The sequence below is a fragment of the Hylaeus anthracinus genome, unplaced genomic scaffold (assembly GCF_026225885.1).
Source record: "Hylaeus anthracinus isolate JK02 unplaced genomic scaffold, UHH_iyHylAnth1.0_haploid 12000, whole genome shotgun sequence".
NCBI lineage: Eukaryota > Metazoa > Arthropoda > Insecta > Hymenoptera > Colletidae > Hylaeus > Hylaeus anthracinus.
Window position 1 is genome coordinate 10678055 of NW_026534347.1, and position 6000 is coordinate 10684054.

A 6000-nucleotide genomic window follows, 5' to 3' on the forward strand; every position below is an offset into this window, starting at 1 on the left:
TAAGATTATAAAATTCATAAAATGATTCTACTTTCTTATTCTTGATACTCGAAACAAATTATAAATTGTTATTGTATTTATTTATATTTCAGATACTAAGAACAATTTATATATTTCCTGATTCAGGGTTATTTATGTTTATTCTATCAAATTAGTTTCACTTATAAATGCTCTTTCTAACAATAAATTCAAGAAATACCACAATTAAGAACAATTCAAACATACCTGTATCGAAAAATGGAAAAATAGAAACGTGATTAATCTACTCCAAAATTGATCAACTACATTATTCGATAATTTTAATAACCAAGGGAAAAATGTTTTTCGTTTAATATTGCATTAAATCCTGCCAAAGTCCTCCGATCCCTTTCAATCCATCCATATCCTTATGTTTCATAAATAATCGATTTTCCCAACCCGTACAGTTTCTACATATTATTCTACAATTCTGTATTTCCTCATTTATCCATCTCGCGGAGCGAGCGAAAGATAAAACTCATATAAACGAGTAGAAACTCGATCCTTTGCTCGTACATGTAACTAAATCGTGGAATTAAAGCAGTCATAATAATGTTCGACCGAAATAGCTCCCGTATACGCGTATTTTCGTCTTCGATAACGACGCGCATTGGAAAAACCATTTCCTATTTATATCAACGTTATTTAATAGCTGGTGAAATGCATTTTCGTATGTAAATTGAAAAATCGTTGAGACCACTCACCGCGAGGTTCCGTTTCCATGAAACGGAACCATGTCGCTATAAATTATGTCTAGGTATTACAGAGTCATCGATATAACACCGGAGCCTTGATACTGGAAAAGGACGGGGTTAATATTTCATCGAATACTTCAATGAGAGTAAGTAGAGAAACAGTCGAATAATTCAAGAGCTCCGCGATTATTCTTTGAAAACAAGCTAAGCGTTCAACTGGTTTTTTGAATGATCATGGTAAAATGGTCATGGTCAAATCGTCTGCTTATTTAATTTTATTATTTAGGAAAATATTTAGTATTTCATTATTTATCATAAAAAATTTGAAAATTATATTAGTTTGATTGTATTCAATCTATCACTGACATTCTGTCCGATTGATAGAAGAATTGCGTATTATTTAATTTTATCAAGGGAACATAACGGAATTAAATTTATTTAACTACTTTGACTCATTATTAACACGAAATGTCAATACAGATGCCATTTTTAAATGAGTATTAGAAAATGGCAGGATTATAGAGAACAAGAATTAGGATAAAGTTGAAATATATTAACCCTTTGAGTGGCAGAGGATATTTTCACACATATCCGAGAAATGCCAGACAATTTTAAGCAAAGATGCATCATTGTAAACAATAATGTATATTTCGGTCAATTTTATTTTAAGGTTTATGAAATTTGTACACGATACTAAAAACATGTTAGACTTCCTCTATTACTAAAAAAATAAATATAAAACGTTATAGATTTAACAAAAAATGTACGTTAGCTACAAAAAAATCGACCCAATATCATCGTCTCCAATCACAAGTACTCATTTTCAACAGTACTTTATTGTTTCAACTCCGCGCATGATTCGTGTTTTAGAATTCGCGTCTGTTTATCAGTTTTTAAAGTTTCCTTGTACCACGACTTTCGAGTTTCGTGAAAACGAAAAAAGAGGAAACAAACGCGATAAAACTTGTTCCGCGTGTTCGGAACGTACACAATTGAGTGTCTCGAAGCGACACGTCTCGCCGCGCCTCGAATTTATTGAAACGTTTTCTGCCTGCTTGATTGCGTCGCGACATTAGCAAGATGCTGCTGAGCGTACAAGACGAACGCGATGAAATGTAGTGACATTAACCCATTACGGACGACTCGTCTTTTTCGCGAGTGAAAAATTTCGTCTCGATGAAGTTATACTAGAAAATCCTGTGAACAATATTCTACCGTTAAAACTCCGAAAAGAGCCGCGAGCAACTCGATTTATAATACGAAACGTCTGGGACCTATCCTTCAAGGGTACAATTTTGGTCAATATTCACGAAAATTAGAATGGAATTATGTGAAATTTTCAAGTTCATCAATAATGAAATAGACTGTTCCAACTTGAACATACTATAATTCAACAAACTACTATACTATATATACTACTATACATACTATAATTTTAAAATATCTCATTACTCATTTCGAATATAATAGTAGGTATAGATATTTATTTACGGGACAGAGGCCAGAGTATCTAAGGAAAGATGGAAAACTAAACAGCCAAAGTTTGATGGCAAAGGCGAGGTGCGGAAATTTAGAACCTTGAAATAGATACTGGCTTGCGAGTGAGGAGAGAAGGTGCGAGTTTTGTGGAAGGGGACAAGGATCTCTGAAGCACTATTTAGCAGATTGCGACAAGCGGGAAAATGCTAATATAAGCATAGAAGAGCTTTTAGAGGGTAGGTTTAATGTAAGAAATATAGATTGGATAAGGAAATTAGTAAACGGGAAGGATAAAAGTACAACCTACAATTAGTAACATACGTTCAGAGGAGAGAAGCAAAGAGAGGGTGGGTAATCGCGCGGTGTGACGAATGTGGCAGGGTGGATGGATACGTGAGTATAGAGAATGTAAAACCAAGTCCCATTTCTGGGCCGAAAGGCTGAAATTAATAAACTTACTACTACTACTACTACTACTACTACTACTACTACTACTCTCATTACTCATTTCCAGCAGAAGTATCTACTGAAAAAGACCCACAGCTTCAACAAAATTTTAATTGAAATGCATAACTTATATTTCATTAATTATTAAGTACGATCTTTTTATCCAATTTTCCTTCTGCCATGGGAAATGATAAAAATAATCCAAGAAAAGAAAAAATGTACTTTGAATTATACCATTAGAATACCAATAGGATCATGTAATATTTAAAATGAAATATGATACTGCGTTATAAAGATGCCTTTTTTTATACATATCTCGAATTTTCAATTTCATCGCTAATCAAGTGGATCTTTCCAACTTTAACGTACTATAATTTTAAAATATCTCGTGCAACAATATCTACCGTAGAAGACTCACAATACAACCCCAACAAAATTTTAATTGAAATGTATAACTTATAATTTCATTAATTATCATGCTACCCCTTTTAATTCAATCGTTATCATTCCACGGTCAACGATATAAATAATCCAAGGAAAGAAAGGAGAGTAAACGTGTTTTTCATGCGAAAACGTGCTGCGAATACAATGCAGAGATAACTCGCAATTACACCAAGTAATTACGCACAATTTGGAACTCTTGTGTTACCGAAAGCACTACCAGTATTATAATACACACGCGCGGCAATTGTATGCCCGCGTCTCGACATGTGCGATGTATAGCATCGGAAACGTATACTTTGTCACGCGCACACACGGTTGGATTCGACAAAATCCCGTACCCTTATCATTATGAGCACTCGTTACTCGGCGAAGGGTGTCTTTTCAAAGCATCGTTCAATTCGCACTCCATCTTACGACACGTGGTCGCCGTATAAACTTTACTTCCCTTCCGTTGGCAAATCACATACAATTATAGCCAATTTAAAGTCGTTCCAGATGCCACGGCGTTTAATTGTTTCCTTTCGACTTTTTTACGCTGGTAACGCTTGCGACTTTTATTTTTCTCGTACTCGTTTCAACCCTCCCCAATATTTATCGTATTTGTAACTTTAAACTGCCATATTCTAACGGACTGATATACGGTAACAACCACTATTACTGTTTGAATTTTTTACTTAAGACGTTAATTGAAATCTATATTTAAAACTATACCGCAAATACTGTCAGAAATATCAAGTGGTGGAATGGAGTAAGATTATAATTTTAAATTAAATAGTACTTGGATAATTCAATCTGTTTTATAGGGATTCCCAATAAGAAGATTAATGATAATTTTGTGTTTAGTACGGTGGAATGGATTTCCAATTTCCAACCCTCTGCAATATTCATCGAATTTTGTAATTTTAACTAACCACATCCTGACGAATTGATACACGGTAATATCCACCACTAATGTTTATATTGTTTACACTTACTTAAAACATGATTAATCGAATTATATATTTTACAGAAAATCATGAAAATAATGTACAGTGGGTGTAGAAAGTATTCGTACGCCGATCAATTTCCAAAAAAACTGTGTAAAATTGTAATTTATTAACTTATTTTTTATAAACAATGACATTCTACATGTTCTAGGAAATGTCTAAAATAGATAGATTACAAAAAAGAAATAGCTATTTATGTAAGTTGCGAAATTAACAAGAAAAAATCAATTAATCGATAGAAATATTGAAGCAATAAGTATTCGCACAACTGTTTAAAAGTACTTTACTGGAAATTTGATGTTTTCTAATTTGCACGGAGCAATAAACTAATGTGTTTAAGTTACAAACTCTGCTGTAAATGGTTTGTCATAAGAATAGTACAAATACTTATTGCTTCTATACTTTTACCCACTTTTCGCATTTTTTGTGTTAATTTCACAAATTATATTAACTAGTAAATGTTGTTTGGACTATATCTATCTTAGAGACTTCCGAGAATATGTAAAATATCATTGATTATAAAAAAGGAAGTTAAGACACTACAATATCACACAAAAGTTTTTTAGGAAATTGATCGGTGTACGAATACATTCTACACCCACTGTATGAATGTTGAATAATGAAATGGAGTAAGATTTCATTTTAAATTAAATGGTATTTGGATTATTAGATCCTCTTTATGCGTTTTTCCAGGGAAAAGATTAACGATAATTTAGCGTTTATTATGATTGAATGGATTTCAAAAACCTAACCTGCCTTCGAGTTTATCTGTCTCTCTCTATCCCACCGTTGCGTCACTTTACCGCGTCCCGAAAGCTGTCCACTTGCATACACGTGTGAAAACCTTACCCAACGTTCGCTCCCTTTCTTTCGAATCACCTCGTCGACAGAGATGTGCAAAATTTCACTCCAATAAAAATATTCTATACACGCGAATCGTTTAGTCGATCTAACACACACACACACACACACACACTGTGAATGAGTTTCCATAAGTCAAACCGTAAAACATACCCTCATTATGTAATTCAAACTTCAATTTCTATATAAAGACTCTAGCAACAACAGTTATCCACCTCTTTTAACGGTCAGATTCAACATCAAAACGCTCCATACGATCATTACAATCCTAACTTTATAACCAAGTAAAAATATCATCCATCCGATGGTTCGCCAGAGAATCGGATTTTCCACTCCAAAGGAAGCATCCTCTTCCAGAGCGGAACGAAAGAACAAGAAGTTCCGAACACCTCACCAAGACAACTACGGGAGAAAGGGACAGAGTTGCTCGAATTGCCACTTACCATGCAGAAGAACTTGACGTCACTCCCGCGCACGAAAACAATCTGGAGAGGTACACAAAAAAAATCCGCAAGCCCCGTAGGGCTTTGGTCCTGTGTGTCAGGAGGTCTCCTATGGAACGCGCGCAGCCTCGTCCCGTTTCACCTCGGTGTCTGGTCACCTTCGCAGGTACGAACGAACGGACAGCCGGCGAATAGAAAAACCTCACACGCGTGGTCCTGCAGTGGTGAGTAAAAAAAGAACGTTACGCGACGGAATCGGAGTCAAGTGCAAACACACACGAGCCAACCGTACGGCGCGCGGGTTCAGCGGCCGACTGAAAGGATGCAGTCGCCTTTGGTCCGCCATGGTACGCTCACGGACCCCTGTGGCCCCTCGTGGTCTGACCGACCCCCCACCTAACAGCAACCAACAGAGACAAAGCAGCTGCGCGCGCACCTACACATTTTTTGACCCTCCGCCGTTCTCCCTTCCCGGCGTACACCCCCCACCAATCTGCCACCCTTAGGCTCGATCCACCGCGCAGTGTCCCCCTGCGTTCCGACGCGCGAACACACATGCATGGTCACCTAGCGATGGGATCGACCTGTCGGTAACTCGGTTGTTAAGATTTTATGGGATCTCGCGTT

General features: G+C 36.3%; 1 protein-coding gene across 1 annotated transcript in view; it reads right to left on the bottom strand.

Annotated features, from left to right (window-relative positions):
- The window catches only part of LOC128890403 (dual specificity tyrosine-phosphorylation-regulated kinase 2-like), a 410245-nt gene extending 404562 nt beyond the window's left edge, over window positions 1-5683 (bottom strand). The window contains exon 1 of the mRNA XM_054148856.1: window positions 5374-5683. The gene's annotated coding sequence lies outside the window, so the exon portion shown is untranslated. The remainder of the gene's footprint in view (window positions 1-5373) is intronic.
- Window positions 5684-6000: the final 317 nt, after the last annotated feature.